At 36.2% G+C, this 17,317-nt stretch overlaps 1 protein-coding gene across 1 annotated transcript in view; it reads right to left on the reverse strand.

The window, feature by feature from the left end:
- Positions 1-17,317, reverse strand: part of ADGRL2 (adhesion G protein-coupled receptor L2) — a 693,508-nt gene that overhangs the window by 414,039 nt on the left and 262,152 nt on the right. The window contains exon 5 of the mRNA XM_030825138.1: positions 2,426-2,530. The gene's annotated coding sequence lies outside the window, so the exon portion shown is untranslated. The remainder of the gene's footprint in view (positions 1-2,425; positions 2,531-17,317) is intronic.

A 17,317-nucleotide genomic window follows, 5' to 3' on the forward strand; every position in this document is an offset into this window, starting at 1 on the left:
ATACTGCTTCACAAAGAAAAAATAAAAACAACAAACAACTTTTATTCATTGTACTCAGTTCCCTAAAGGCAAAATTTTTTTAATAGTATAAAAGTTATATTAAATGAACTACCACCTTTATTCAGATCTTGAACAGAATAACCTTTCAGGTACTAAAAGATTTTTAGTACAAATATTGTTACTTCTACGTATCAAGTTAATATTCCAATTTATTGCCAAGCCAAATTCTCTTTGGCTTTTTTAGAGGATAGTATGGGAAGGAAGTTGGTCTTGGAATAGGAAAGGATATAAATTTATAGTTTGTCCTTTACATGGCTGAATCAATAGTTTTTTCTTATATATAGGAGTTTCTAGTAAGACAGTCGTTGGTGTACGGTATAACAGAATATCCAGTGAGAAATCTTTTAACCCATGACACATGAGAATGTTCTTATACATTAATAAAACTGAAAGAATGAAGCAAAATAGGATGAATCAGATGTGGGAGCGAGTGGGTTGTGTGTTGTGTGTTGGGGGTGGCTGTGTGGTTGCCAAGGTATTTTCCCATCTAACACTCCACTGTTGCTTTTAAGAGGAGCTGAGTACTTAAGGTAAAGTGCACGAGGCAATGTGTCTTTGAAAGCACACTATAAATAGTTTAGGCACTTTTTTGATGTGTGGTGGGGTATGTGAGCAGGCGTGCAATCTGAATTTTATGAAGGATTGTTTTAATAGGACCAATGACTTTAATAGTACTTGCTGACATCATTGGCAAATTGGTCTATTCTGTAACCTTTAAAATTGCAGCATATCCCAAAATGAGTTACTTATTAAACAGATGTTCTTTTTTCTTTTTTGAGTGCAACTGACCTTTAAATGATTATTTCTCAGCACTTGCAACAAAGAATCTCACCTCTCACCTTTATACTTTTGATGCTACAGTGAGTGAATCCATAACCTTTTCACAACATGTAAGGAACCTGCCACACAACATGGAATTACAATCACTAATGAGCACTTTTTCTTTTAAGGGGGAGGCTTATTACTTATTATTAAATTATTGCAATACACAGAAGCCATGCAAAAGTACAAAAATAGTTATTTTGATCAATCTGCAACCATTTTAGAAAATATTAACTCCAAAAACACCAAAGAATAATTTACTGCTAATGACAAGTTTCTACTGAAGTTTTCTCCCCTTAACTTATTTTTAACTAAAAGAAATTTTTTTTTTGAGACAGAATCTCACCCTGTCTCCCAGCCTGGAGTGTAGTGGCGTGGTCTCAGCTCACTGCAAGCTCCACCTCCTGGGTTCAAATGATTCTCCTGTCTTAGCCTCCCCAGTAGCTGGGATTACAGGTGTGCACCACCACGCCTGGCTAATTTTGTATTTTTAGTAGAGACAGGGTTTCACCACGTTGGCCAGGCTGGTCTCAAACCCCTGACCTCAGGTGATCTGCCCACCTCAGCCTCCCAAAGTGCTAGGGTTATAGGTGTGAGCCACCATGCCTGTCCTGTTTCCTCTTAACTTCTGAGGCAGGTGTATGTGTGTGTGTGTGTGTGTGTGGTGGTGGGAGGTTAAATACCATCTTTGATTGGAAAAGCTTTGTCTTGAAAGTTCAGGCACTTAGGCAATATTTGTAGGCAATTTGGTTTAAACCTACATGCAACTAGCACAGTACCCCTTTCCACTAACCAGAAGGAAACGCTTTGAAACTCCAGAAGTATTGAAATATATATCATGTAATGTTAAAGATTTTAAGATTGTGCTTTCCTCAGAAACACACACATTTGTAAAGATGAAATGAGTATAATCAAGTCATGGTTATCCTTAATTAAGTGGAGATGGTAATTATAAACGTTATTCTTTAGGAATCAAATCAAATCTAACACATATTTAGAAGAGCTAATGCTTTCTGGGATCTTTTTACATTAGTAAAGATACCCACATTACTTTAAGTCCCAATGACCTTTTCTTGAGTAGATAACCTAGTTTACTCTTCAGTGGAGCTGCTGAATCTGATAAAGATTTCATTAGCTTAAATATTTTCGTGCTTAAAGAAACTGATGTTCCAATCTTGAAAAATTCCAAGGAAAAGTTTTTGATTTGAAGGACCAAAACACTGTAACAGGCTAGTAGTTTTTACTTTACATACATTTTACTATAACATTAATGTACAAACACCTGCTTATGTTCAAGAATAAACTGTTTTTCTTGCAAAGCTGACCTTATTTGTAAAATACTGTTTTAGAAAGGTGTTGGAGTGACTCATAAAATATTTAAATATCAACCCTCTACAGAATAAAAAGGCATTTTTCACTTGTGTGTTCTCTCTTTTTCCCACATCTTTTACAAAAGGAGCATATTGGAATGAATTACAGAAAAATCTGAGAAAATTTTTCTTAAATAATGAAAAACAATTGTTTGGAAGGAATGTTCACTCACGGTTTTCTTTTCGGCTCTGATTTGGTAATGTTTTGTAAAGCATAAGGACAGCCACAAGCCTTCATTGGAGAAACCAAAATCAATGTCCTTTGGAAACATTGGGCTCTAAAAGAAAAGGAAAATAATAACAGATATATGACATACTTGGCTCCCTTTAGTTTGATTTCGAAAAAGGCAAATCAGGTATTATATTGGCATGTAGTCACAGAGAAAAATGCACAGACTTAAGAGTGAACCGACTCATTGTCAAGACTTCCAGAGTCTTATTCATTCATTGTGGTGGCTGCTGACAAACAACAGAAGGAAATCAACAATGCTGGATAACATAATCATCAAGGGCTTCTATGTCTGTAAGCCATTTAAATTCTTGACATTGAATATTTATAGTGAGTGATACTCCTTTAACATAGACCATATTTCAGTCAGCTCTCAGCACTCCTGACCTTCTTTCATACCCACATTCCCCTCGGCTTCATCAAGGCCCCCTCTAGCATCACGCCTGTTCAAAAACTGGGCACCCAGCGTCACCGGCAGTTTCTCAAGCGCCCACTCATTTTTCAACACCCCTGTTTTCTCTTAACACCAGTTCAGCATCAATATACTATCTGCCCTTTCACAGGCAGCCCCCGAGACACAGTTGTGTTTATTTTGTACTTATCAATACAATGTAAATCAGCATGGGCTTACCTCCTTGGGGTTAGTGAACCTACCTTGTCTGTGAGCACAGACAGCACTTTGGTCACAGATGTGACTGGTTAACTGTACAAGCAAGGAGGATAAATCCACATCACAATACTTCATTCACCAAGGAAATCTGCAGTGGATTACGGCTTCTCTATGGTTAAGTCTGGTCTTAATTTACTGCTTTTATTCAGTTTTCAACCACAAACGAGCCCCTTATGAGGCATTCACTATGTAGAATTGACAACTCTTTTTATCTACTTGAAAAATATTTTTGGATAATAATTTATGGTTACGAAATATTTTAAGCAGTTTGAATAGTTATATTATATTCTTTCCATGCTTAACGATGCAGTATCCCCTGTAAAAATGGAATGCCAGGCAATCTGGTAATTTTACGTACAGTATTTATAACAACAGAGCAATTTGGCCATATAGAAACACAAACGTAAAAAAAAAAGCTGTGCATATTTCATAGGAAGTCTTTTAAAGACTTTTTTTTTTAAAGCTCTTAAATTGCATCTCAGGAGAAAATCAGAGTTCAGAACAGTGTCTAAAGGCCCTATATATCAGTAAAAAAATAATTTTGGCAAGCACTGTATTTTATTTATGGGTTATTATGCTTAAAATAGCATATTTTGAACACACTTCAGAAGGAAAAAAAGTTGCAGATGCCTCTGAAGACACAAGGGAGAATTCATATGCTGTTTATATTTTATACATGAAACCAAAATGTGTCGGTAGGTTTGTACTTTTTCACCATCAAATATATTCTCTTAGTGTATATTCTGAATTAATGCTGTCTTTAAAAAATCCATTTGAAAATGCTCATTATTATTGGGCATGGAGTAGTTTTCAAGGTCTGATTGCCAGTAACTGGAACTACTCTAGAAATCCCCGATAGGCTGAAAACACATAATATACCTGTAATAAGTAGGAAGTGCCAGGATCAGTTTGTCATTTTAGGTGCACATCTCCTAGTATTGCCAAGCAGTGATCTTGTAACTGGAAATGGAACCCATGTAAATAAGATGGAATGTGTTATACACATGGAGACAATGGAAGCAGCGTGGTTGATGCTCTTTGAGATGATAGAGTTCCTTTTGCATTGCTTAACTTAAACCATGGGTACACAAAGCTTTGTAACTTTCCCCTTGGTGGAATTTGAGCACTTTCAGACTCATTGATAGTAAGAGATTCTTCCCATTGCAGAATGAACTCCCCATAGGTAAACAAAGGAAAGCATTGAACTGAGGTACTAGCTGTGTTTTCCTCATTAGTGGCTACACTGTTCTGAGCAGGGAATGAGTGTTTGGGGAAAAGAATCCTTGGCATTAACAAGAAGGAGAGGACATTGCTTTTACAAGGAGGAACACTTTATATGATTTTCTAAAACATCTCTCTTCAAGTGCCATATGTAAATCATATATCTTTTAAAAAACCGAATTACGCTTGTGCTTCGGGGGGAGCTACATAAATGTGCAATAGAAAAATAACGAACTGTATCACTTTGGTTAGTTAACCAATTACTGCCTCTTTATAGACTCAGATGCTGTTTGAGTTGCATCATAAAAACAGGTGGGGTTTGTTGTTTGTTGTTTTCACTGGTTTGAAATTTTGCTCAAAAAAATTTTTTAAACACTATCATTCTTATTATTTTAGAACTTGGAGTATTCTGCTTTTTAATCTGGTAGCTAGGTTTCATTACCTTAATAGATGTTCTAATGAAGGTGTAAAAGAAAAGGTTAAAAAGGAGACAAATTAGGCAGTGGAAGCATCAGATTCAAATGCCACTTAATATAATTCCTAAATCATTTATATTAAAATTATTTCATTAACAATATTACAATCACCCTCTGTTCAAACACATTAAAATATAGATAAGAACAACTTTAGTAGTGGATTATAGAAGCTAGGAATTAGGACGACAGCGATGAGCTAGATTTGTCTGTCCAGGCAAAAATAGTTTCCAATCACTAGTCATGGATCAATGAACAACAGATTCCCTAGGCATATTTGGTACATTCTCTCTGATCTTCCTATACCTGTGTACTTGGATACCAGTCTCATTTTTCCTTCCTCTTTCTGACAAGCATTACATGTGAGATAAGAGTGGGAAGATCATTTAACAATGAATTTCCCTATTGTATAACTATTACAAAGCTATCCAAGCTAACTAACTTGTTGTTTTCCAAGTCACTGTGCAATTTCAAGGTTTTAATGGTGCTTAAAATATAATACCCTGTGTCATTTATTTCTTGAAATGAAAGCTAGCGCCAGCCTTTGGAATTCATGTAAAACAAGTGGTTCAATATGGTTTGGAGAGAGAATGAAAACTTGATAAGCAATTAATCTACTTTAAATGCTTTCCTAATGGTTTGCACCTTTTCTTACTGATTTTTAAAAAATTCAGATTTATTCAGAAGAAAATAAAATTAAACATACATCCAAATTTTTGTATAGCACATTTGTTAGAGTGAAACCCACACACAGAGTGAGGCAGGGAAGATTGACTATTTAAATAATTTGAAAATAAAGGTGTGCCTGGTTAAACAGTATCAACTTGAATTTTTTGCCTAGTGCTTTGAAACTATGGGAAATATTTGAAATGGGAAACTAGGTACATGAGCACAGAGAAGGGGCTAATTTCCTAACAATAATCCTGGGAGTGACAGTTGGTTTGGGAAAGGAAATTGTCCTGTCTGACTGCTGGTTTGCACAGGCGGAGGCTTAAGAGTTAGGACAAGCCAGAGGCATCACTGTGACTCCAAGGCACAGCTACAAAACAGAGCTGAGTCTGGTTGGTATGTCTGCCTGTCAGTGCATCACCAAGGAGCCTAGTGAGACATTAGAGAAAACTCACCAGCAATGTCATATTGTCTGAGAGACAATGCACACACAGAGAAGACCTTTGTGGGAAAACCATGTGAAACATACAGAATTAAGACGTAACATAGAAGGACTCAAGGAGAACAAGAGTAGAAGGGGATGAAAGCAGGGACTGCATCTCAATGGTGAGTGCGGCCAAGAGAACTAGAGCCCAGCCTAAATTCACGCAGGATATCAAGAGTCGCATGCTACTGATGAAAACATCATGACTTTTCCAACTCAGCAGAGATAGTGCCTCTCCCCCAGTCAGCAGTGTGGTGCAGGGCACAGATGACAAGTCCAAAGAGAGGAAAATCAATGAAAGATTGAAGAGTTACCAGAGTAGAATTAACAGGGACAGTAACAGAGTGAGAAAGCTTGCTCTTGAGTAAACGTGGAAGGAGTCTCAGGAGCTTCTGCAAGCAAGGCTCCTTCAAGAGATTGCTTACAGAAAAATGATAACCATGCTTGAGAGGACAAACATGGGATCCAACAACGTGATGTCTACGTCCCAGACTAGGACTGAGACTGAGATCGTGTCTTTCTATTTCTTAGTGAGAAAGTACTGGAAGTTAAAGAAAAACTTACCATAAACTTTATAAAAAACTCATAAAACTTATGCAATAAGTACGATAATTCATATACATATACATACACATACATATATATATGCAAATGCCTAAATTAATTGCTTGGTAAACATATTGCTTTACTGAAATTTTTTAGTTAAGAAGAAGAACACTGGTTGCCAATGTTGCAAGCTGCAGAACACTTATTCTGGTGCCATGGAGAGACACTTGAAATGTGGGTGCGCCGAACTAAACATTCCACCACATTTTTGGCACCTAGCAAAGACTGGCCTTAATTGAATCTGCTGCACACCCGGTAACCCAGATAAATACTACATGCATGTCTTCTGAATGGGGGTAGCCTCTGATTTGAGTATTGCCAAGTAACCCAATTTTAGAATAGCACAAGTTTTAATTATATGTTTCATTTAACTGGCACCTGTCCTTGGAGGCTGTCATTAAAATCTAAAAAGCTATGATGTGGGAACTATTATTATTTATGATTTAGAGGGAAGCAAAAATAAATAAAGGGAGAATGGAAAAAGAAAGCAGAAAAGCTGAGAGGTTTAGAGGAGTGGTAGAAGTAGAAGACTAAAAATTCCACTGGTGAAAAAGAGCAACATTTTAATTACCTAGAAAACTGATAGAAAACAAAAATCCAGATCATTGAATTTTTGGCGTTTGAGGTATGAGTTTACTAAATACCCACCTCATCCACCACTTCATGTTGCGTGTAGGGTGCACCCGTGTCTTCCTGGGTAAACTGAAAAGCAAAAACCTCTTAAATAAAATGCTTAATCCTGAGATAGAGATTTTATAAAATAAGTTCCATCAATTTCTAAATCCCATACTATTTCATCTGTTGAAGAAAAGAATTCTGAAGAGGAAAGGGGTTGAGATATAGATGAAACAAAATGGATAATGTGTTGCTAATCAGTGATGTTAAGTAGTGGGTACATGGGGTTTTATTATGCTATTCTGTTTAGTATAAATTTGGAATTTTCCATACTAAAAAGTTAAAAGAAATTCAATTTAGAGAAGCATTCAGATATTAGTGCATATTTATTTGGGTAAATTAATTCATTTTATACTGCAAAATTTGGCCACAAACACAAGAGCAGAACATCTTATATTAATTATATTATATTCCTATATTTACATTAATGATCTCACTGTAACTATACCAACTTCTCCCAAAACCAGGAAACAAAAAAAATCTGTATGTATTTTTCTAGTCTCTGAATTTACAAGCAGGCATTTTATAACAGTCCTGGGTTTCCAGACTAAATGCCAAAATATGCTTCCCGTTTAGATTAAATTCAACTTTAACTAAAAATAATTATCCCTTACTCCTAATTCTAATGGAAATGTAATACTCTTAACTATTCAGTGATAGTAGCACTATTAGATACTGCTGCTAACAGTGATTTATATGAAATGATTAGCGGACTGTTTCTCTTGTGGGTATGTGCAAAATTTCTCCTAAACCAAAGGCAAAACAATAATAAAAATTACTGCTTTTTAACCTTTCCATGAATTTAAATTAAAAAATGTGTACTGGAACTACACATTAATAAGACCTATTAAGCTTAGAAGAATATTTTACATTCATCTGTACTTCATCAGACAAGTTCATGACCTCAGTAGAATTACTATAGCTCCTGCAGTTTTTAAACTGGCATGGGGGAAGACACGAAATATTATTTTACAATCAGAAAAATTTACTAGAATTGACAGAAACAAGAAAACACACTTTGCCATTGAGTATGTGTTTTGAAATTAGTCCATATAAAACTAAAGGTATTGTATGGATTGACTTTCAATCCTCTAGCTACTTTAAACAGAAGCAACTAAAGAGAGGTAAGTATAATGCCATAGTTTTATGTTTAATATAAGAAATTTAGGCGCTAGCCTCTCCTTTGCAGCTGGAAGTACACACAGAGGGGAGCTACGAGCTTTATTTCACAATATTCTAAGGTATCTGGTAATGACAAAAGTATATAATGTTTCTCATTAAGATTTTTGTTTTCCTCGCTAAATGGCCTTTATTTTGGAAGTTTCCTAATGTTCAATTTTGTCCTGCTTTCCCTCAAATTTCCTGCTGAATGACATTGTGTGAAAGCTGTTACTATTCAGGGTATTGCTGCTAGGGAAGGTCCCACTAAAGCAGTGAAATGAGTCCAGTTGCATCTCCACCACGCGGCCTGAGAAAATTTTATCCACAGAGCTGATTCATGCTACTTCTTTGGATCTGCTACTGGCAACACAATAAGAGATGAATGAAATAAGCACTCAGCAGCTGAATGCCCTTAAAGACCACTTGGGAACTTTATTTGGTGCCAAATAAAGTGACCTGCCAGTGTCAGCTGCGGGAAGCATATTGTACTGGGCTCTGCAGTCTGTCCCAGTTGCCCATTCATTTCTGAGGAAATTTTCAGGTATTGAATTTTAATCCATGATGCCCAATTATAATTTGGGACCCTTTTACACTAGAGGCTGGGCTTCACCCCATTTGGCAATTAAGTCAGAGCTGCCTAATACATGATTTTAATTTCCGGAAAGCAGGTGCTTCCTTTGGTCAGTCACCAATCTCTGATTTTTCCTCCTTCTGCAGCTTAAACCACTTTCATTTTCATCCTCCCCCTCCCCCACCACCCACTTCTATAAGCATTCACTGCATGTTAGATAGTTTTCCTGCTTAAGCCTAGAGGAATTCCCTTAGGCTTCTTTTGAAAGTACTCGCAACTCAAAAAAAAATTCATTTTGTAGGTGTCTGTTTGATATCCACTTTGTAATAACTTACTATAATGCTTTTCCAACTAATCTGAATAAAGGCGTGTTTACAACTTTTTCTAACACTTGCAATTATGAAGCAGACGCCCCAGGAATAGCTACTGTCTGTATTAACTTTCTTTGTCTCCTATTTTTTACCAATTCAATTAGAGGCTTCTCTAACAATTGCAAAACTATTGTTGTCTGAGTCTTTGAGACTATGTGTCTTCTCCAACCGGTATTTAATCATATAAAATAAGACTTGATAGATCACCTTGTAATAAGAGAAACTCAAACATAAGGATTCAAATATGAGGTGCCTGACTTGGAGGCAAATATTGCACGAGTCAAATCCTATCTCAAAAGTTCTCCTCCACACACATGCACTAACATGGTGTGGGCTTACCTTTCAAAACCACTTTGTACCGGATGGAGCCAGTACCAATAGAGCCAGTAGAGAGGAAACTGGGAAATCAGATGTCAGTTTGTGCCAACAGGGGACAGCTTCTTTATCCCTTCCATTGCTATGAATGAGCTGCCTACTTCACTATTTTCATTCCCACACATGAATTATAAAATACTATTGCAATATTATTGCTGGGATAGCTATTAGTAGGGTTAAATTTAAATCTCTGGTGATCACAGACAGACCTATGTCATTGAGAAGGAAGTAAGTAAAAGGGAGAGGAAGCAAAGAAACAGAGCGGGAAAGGGAAAAATAAGTTATAAAGAAACAAGGAGAGGAAAAAAGTTAGAGGAAGGGGGAAAAAAAGAAGTGCCTAACCTGGGGACATCAGTTTGCTTCATCTACTCGTCTTTTGGCTGTCCTCTGCAAGCTGAGATCACAGATTCCTCTGCTTCCTATCTGGACTCTCCTGAATGCTGTCACATAATTAGCCAAGGATTAGCAAAACCTGATAGCCTTTAATAGGATCCCAGGGAAACGCTTCTTTAAAAAAGAAAAAATCAACTAAATTCTGAATTTGAAAGATATGAAATTAGAGAGCTTTGCAAAAATACTCTGTTGCATAACAAAAGGATTTATTTAATATTTCACTTAAAGAGTTAGCCCTCCTAGATTATAACGAATATGATTTGATTAAAACGTGTGAAATTGTTGTTGGTAATATTTCTCAAACTGTATTTGGTAGTATTTGTCAAACAATGTTCCAATAAACATTCATGCCCTACTAGATATTAAGTGACACTTTCTTTAAAAAGCATACCCTTATCAAATACATTTCAAAACACTGCAAATCATATTTGCCCTCTGAGTGAGTCACAATGCTTATTACCATATTATAAGTGCTGAAAAGTTCTACAGTGAAAAAAGAAATCTGTTTAATTTTGTTGAACCCAGCATTCTGCAAAATAATTTGGCCAGGAAACTTTTGTCTCCTTAAACCACTTTAGTAATTTGCATTTTCTGTAATATAGTTACAAAGCAGTATATTCCAGTAATGGTGTTTATGATTTTGTTGTTTTTACTTTTGTTTTGAAAAGTGGAAATAGCTGAAATGCACAGTAGGTGTTGTCTTTGGGACCTGTAATATGAAAGTTTAATACTTCTGTTTAATGTGAAGTTAATATACTTGGATATGAGCTTTGTACCTTATGACACTGTGCATTTTTACCATGCCTGTTTACTTTTCTGTATCCCCCATCAGCTTCCAAGCACCTTAAGGGCAGGATCCATGTTTTGTTTTCCATTGTATCTTTGAGAACTTACCTAGTGCTTGGCACATTGTAGGTGCTCAAGAAATAAATGAATAAATATTTGTTTGGATGAGTGAATGAACACTGTGGTAGATACAATAAGAGGTTTTAAGCTATAGATATAACCACATTAAAATGTGGGTTAAAAAAATATAATGCTTGGCCTCAAAGTAAAAATAACTGCAGTAAAAGTGAGAATGACTAAATGGAACTTATCTTTAATAGCTTTGTCAGAGGCCAATAAATTCTTCACCAATTACTCTATTGTCTGATGCTTCATTGCTCCTGTTAGCCAGTCTATTTGAAGTCAATGTTCATTCTATTCTATAATTTTCCAATTTGTTTTTAAGTCTTTATATCTTCAATTATCTTCCAATAACTACTTCTTACCTGCTATTTACTTTTTGTTGGATGACTTCTTAAAAGCAAAACTGACAGTGAACTTCAAGATGCCCCGAAAAGCTTATTGATGAGACAAGAAAAGGCAGCAAAGGCTGGGTGGTGTGGAGCATGTGGAAATTCATTCAACAAATATGTATCGAGTGCCTATTCTGTGTTGGACACAATAGATAAGGTCTAGAGAATTCAAGGTCAGCTAAAAATATGAAGTATTTGTAATACAGACAGAATTAAGAATTATCAAAATTTTATCCACCCTTAATTCTGTTTATTTTCTAGAATGACTTAATATTTTTAGAGTGATGATTTGATGTGTAAAATTTTTGTCTTGTCTATTATACTCTGTTTTTACAGAGGCTCATCTTTTCTATCTCGATGGTGCTGTCAGCTTTCCTAAAATTGTACAATATATTATGGTTCAGGACAAACAACATCATTCTGTCACATAAAATTTAAAGTCATTTTAGTTACCTGAAATCAAGATAGTTGTTCAAAAGTCCACCCAACTACTGAATCTGGCCTACTATATATATATATATATACACACATATATATATATATATACATATATATATATATATATACATATATACATATATATACACACACACACACACATATATATACATATATTTTTTTTCCTTTTTTTTTTTTTTGCCGGAGTCTCGCTCTGTCACCCAGGCTACATGCAGTGGCATGATCTTGGCTCATTGCAACCTCTGCCTATCTGATGCAAGCAATTCTCATGCCTCAGTCTCCTGATTAGCTGGGATTACAGGTGCCTGCCATCACACCCAGCTAATTTTTGTATTTATAGTAGAGACAGGGTTTTACCACGTTGGGCAGGCTGGTCTCCAACTCCTGACCTCAGGTGAACTGCCCGCCTCGGCCTCCCAAAGTGCTGGGATTACAGACGTGGGCCGCCGCACCCAGCCTGGCCTACCATATATTTTTTTAAATAAAGTTTTATTGGAATACAGTCATGCCTATTCACTTAATATTGTTTATGACTGCTTTGATATTCCAACAGCAGAGTTAGGTAGTTGCAACAGGGATTCTCTGGTGTGCAGCTGAAATATTTACTATCTGGACCTTTACAGACGTAATGTGTGAATGTCTTGCCTACACAGTGCTTGCTAATCTGTACTAGAGCAAAATGGTAATTTGAGTGAGAGCAAAATGATTGATAACTGAAAAAAATTAAAGATCTCTCTTTGGATATGATTTTGTTTCTGTATTTGAATATGAGGTAAGTATTATTCTAGGAATTTTATCCAATAAAAGTAATATCCAGGCCAGGCACAGTGGCTCACGTATGTAATCTCAGTACTTTGGGAGGCCGAAGCGGGAAGATCACCTGAGGTCAGCAGTTCGAGACCAACCTGGCCAACATAGTGAAACCCTGTCTCTACTAAAAATACACAAATTAGCCTGGTGTGGTGGCACACGCCTGTAGCCCCAGCTACTTGGGAGGCTGAGGCACAAGAATTGCTTGAATCTGGGAGGCAGCGGTTGCAGTGAGCAGATATCGTGCCACTGCACACTCCAGCCTGGGCAACAGAGTGAGACTCCATGTCAAAAACAAACAAACAAACAAATAAACGTAATATCCTCCATGTTAAAAATATGAATGAGTAGCAATTACAGTTGGATATAGCTTTTCAGTGCAGTTTCTTCATTCGGTAAGTACAGACCAAAAAACCAAGATTGTCTAACTTTTCTAATAATATATTTTGTGCTGGGAACATAGCCAGGTTCCAAGATGGTCCAAGTGATCCCTGTTCCTTGATACTCACTTCCTTGTGTGGTGTCACCCTACAGAGAATAGGGCTGATTTGTGTAACCAATAGGATATTGCAGAAATTTTGGAGTGACTTCTGAGGGAGTATGATGTTGTGACTTCTGTTTTGCTTTGAAAGAATCGGTTACGATGCATTGAGAGGACACTCAAGCAGCTCTTTGGAAGGGTCCATGGAGCAAGAAACTGAGCTTTCTGCCAACAGCCAGGGAGAAACCTAGGCACCCTGCCAATACCCATGTGAGTGAGGCATCTTAGAAGCATACCTTCAAGCCCCAGTCAAACCTTTGGATGGCTGACGTTTCTACTGACATCGTTTTTGGTTTAATTTTTAATTTTAAATTAAATTTGTTTTTAGAGACAAGGTCTGGCTCTGTCATGAGGGCTGAAGTACAGTGGCACAATCATAGCTCACTGCAGCCTTGAACTGACAGACTTAAGCAATCCTCTCACCTCTGCCTCCCCAGTAGTTAGGACTACAGATGTGCACCACCATGCCTGGCTAAGTTTTTTTTCTTTTTTGTAGAGACTGAGTCTCATTAGGTTGACTAGGCTGGTCTCAAACTCCTGGCCTCAAGTGGTCCTCTTGCTTCAGTCTCCCAAAGTGCTAAGATTATACAAGTGAGCCACTGCACCGGGCCTACATGCTGACATCTTGACGACAATCTCCTAAGAGACCTTGAGCCAGAACCAACCAACTAAGCCACTCCTTAATTCCTGACTCAGAATCTATGGTAATAAAAGTTTACTGTTTTAAGCCATTACTTTTTAGAATAATTTATTATGCTGCAATAGATAACTAGTATGGGTGTGGGTGTGTTTGAACCCTGGATCTACCACTTGCTAGATGTGTGACCTTGGGTATATTAATTTATCATGTAATGTAATTGTCTCATACAAAAAAGGGGAAAAATTGTCTCTGTCTCACAGTGTTTTTGTGAGGAATTCAGTGAGATAATGGATGAGGAGACTTTCTACCATCTAGTAATTGCTAAATAAAGAAAAAATTATTCACTTTTAATTATTATTAGAACTGAATCCCAGTACCCACCTAATAATTCTTTCAAACCTTTTATTTGAATGTGGGCAGGGGGTAAGGTAGGGAACTAAGTGGCTATACAGAGGAAATTTAAAGAATTTTTATTCTACATTTTAAAGTTTATAAAATTTGGAAGACCTAAAGTGGATGTGATAGATCAGCAAAGCAAGTAATTGAGAAGCTATTGTCAGTCTACCTAAAAATAAGATCTGTATTATTGCTACATAACACTATGCATTAACAGTAGAGGATGGAGAACAGGCTGCTATCCAAGAACACAGGTAAAAATGTTCTTGGGTAATCCTAGCCACAAATTTTAAAAAATGAATTGAATAATTCAGTTTTTGGTCTAATTTGCTAAAGCCTAAACCATACATATCATTTTTTTGGTAAAAATAAAAGATAAATAGCAAAATAATATGATTCTTTGCAGATTGTGTGAGTTATCTAACCCTTCTTTAATCCAAGGGATTATTGAACAAAACCAACGTTCATTCAAAAACACTTAGAAAATCTGTTGTGGATTACCAATATCATCAGCTAAACCTGTTTCAAATTTATTGCTTTCATTCAGGTTAAATAATAAAAGGGTACATTTTTCCTGCCACATGTATATACACGAATTTAGCTTTCATCATTCTCTACAAGTTTAATCCAGTGATTTATGTTTTTTAACGCATATTCAGAGAATCTGTTGAAGAAACTCATCCAGGCAGACAGAAGAGCTAGATGGGATTAATAGGATGTGTGCAGGGTTTAAACCTGGTTGATTCAGCTCAGAGTAACTTAAAAAGAGAAAAAGAATATAACACTGTAACCCTCCTTGAGGTTCTAATCATTTTAATGACTTTAGCAAAAGAGAACAGGCTAAGGTCAAGAAAGTTCAGAGAAAATGATCGCTCTTTCTAGAAATACATTGCAAGGAAGAAAAGCCATTCCTTCAGTTTTCTTTTTTTAACAGTGGAAAACACCACTATATAATTTTTTAAAGAGAAAATCTGCCTTCTATTTTAGCCATCATATTAATGGTTAATTTTGAGGTTTCAGAATTCTAGATTTTTTTTGAAGCCACTGTATTTCAACGCACAACCAACAGAAAAAATTAGAAAAAACCGGGCAAGCAGACTTAAAAAAATGTAATACAGTACTGCAATACATGTAAGTTCTCAGATACAAAGAAATACTATGACTTATCTTGTTATTTATGACCTTGAACATTTAAACACATTCAGTTTAAGTCTTGCAGGAATAAACTATTGGAATCATAGAAGGAAAAATATCTTTTTCCCAATAGAGTGAAGCCCATTCTACTCTATCAGCTAGTTTGTTTCAACAATATTTTAATCTTTACACACATTAAGAACTTCCTTTCATAATATTGTTTGTTTCATGTAAAAAGCATTTTAACATTTTTATGCTCTTTTCCACTTACTTCATTCCAAACACAGCGGACAAATGGGGACTTGATAAGTATATTTTAGTGCTTCATTGAACCTAATATATAATTCTCAGTATTTCCACCCCTAATTTTGTTGTAACTTTCATGGCTTAATAGAACATCTTCGGCCATGAAGTGTTTTATGTGTATTAACTTTCGAAGAGGAAGATAAGTTCTATCTTATTTTCAGCATTTCAGATAAGTATCGAGTGCCCTACAAATTTTCCTTATTTTTTTTTTTTTTTTTTTTTTTTGAGACGGAGTCTCGCTCTGTCGCCCAGGCTGGAGTGCAGTGGTGCAATCTCGGCTCACTGCAAGCTCCGCCTCCCGGGTTCACGCCATTCTCCTGCCTCAGCCTCTCCGAGTAGCTGGGACTACAGGCGCCCTCCACCACGCCTGGCTAATTTTTATTTTTTTTTGTATTTTTATTGGAGACGGGGTTTCACCGTGGTCTCGATCTCCTGACCTCGTGATCCGCCCGCCTCGGCTTCCCAAAGTGCTGGGATTACAAGCGTGAGCCACCGCGCCCGGCCCAAATTTTCCTTATTCTACCCATGATATGGATCAGACATAGGGACACACAAATGGGAGGGAGAATTCAGGGCTGTACACTAGCACTTTGTGTGATGATGGAAATGTTTCATACCTGTGTTGTCCAATGCTGTAGCCACCAGCTGTATGTGGCTATTGAACACTTGAAATGTGGCTAGTGTGACTGAAGTATTGAATTTTAAATTTTGCTTATTTCAATTCATTTAAATAGGCATATGTTGATAGTGACTACTATGTTGAACAGTGCAGGACTAGGTAATTTATGACTAGAACTTCAAAAAGAACAGCTGATTCCACAGCAATTATCTTAGCTGTTAGCTCATGCCACTCTGATCCCCACATTGTTAATAATGTCTAAAAAGATCAATCTTTATGTTATTTTTAAATGCTATAAGTATACTAGAGAATTTCTGCCCCTTGAAGTAATTTGCATATACAGATACTATGAGATTTATTTAGCTAGTTTGTGAAAAGTTGAGCTGCTCCAAGGAAATTTAATTTAATTTGTTTCAAATTTGTAATTTTTAATATAATTGAATGTCTTTATTGCCTTAACACCATGATTAATTATGAAATTTCTTCAAACTGAAATATCAAGAAATATTTTCAGAATAAATAAAATGCTATCAGATCATACTTTCCTATTTATATAAAATAAGTAAAATATTTTAAGGATAACATTTAGCTTAATAGAGTCACCAGCTAGGCTCAGAGAAGTCACCCTTTTCCTGTTCTCTCTTTCTTAGGCTTTCCTGTAAGGCCTATTCATATTTGCCTGGAGCAGAGGGAAGCTTTGTCCCAGGCAAAATGTACCTGGGAGATATCTAATATCATATTATCTTAAATATTGCCTACATGATGATTTCAGTTCCAAGTAAATTTGTGGAATAGAGTTCCATGTAAAGTAGGGAGGAAGTCAGAATATAATGAATGCAAAATTTTCAATAGACTCCTGCATTTTCAGAGTTGGCTAGAGTTTGACTTATTATGTTAATTTACATTTTAACCATATTATTCAAGTGTAAATCATCACTTTATTATTTTCCGGTCTCAACTATGA

The sequence above is a fragment of the Nomascus leucogenys genome, chromosome 12 (genome assembly GCF_006542625.1).
Source record: "Nomascus leucogenys isolate Asia chromosome 12, Asia_NLE_v1, whole genome shotgun sequence".
Lineage (NCBI taxonomy): Eukaryota > Metazoa > Chordata > Mammalia > Primates > Hylobatidae > Nomascus > Nomascus leucogenys.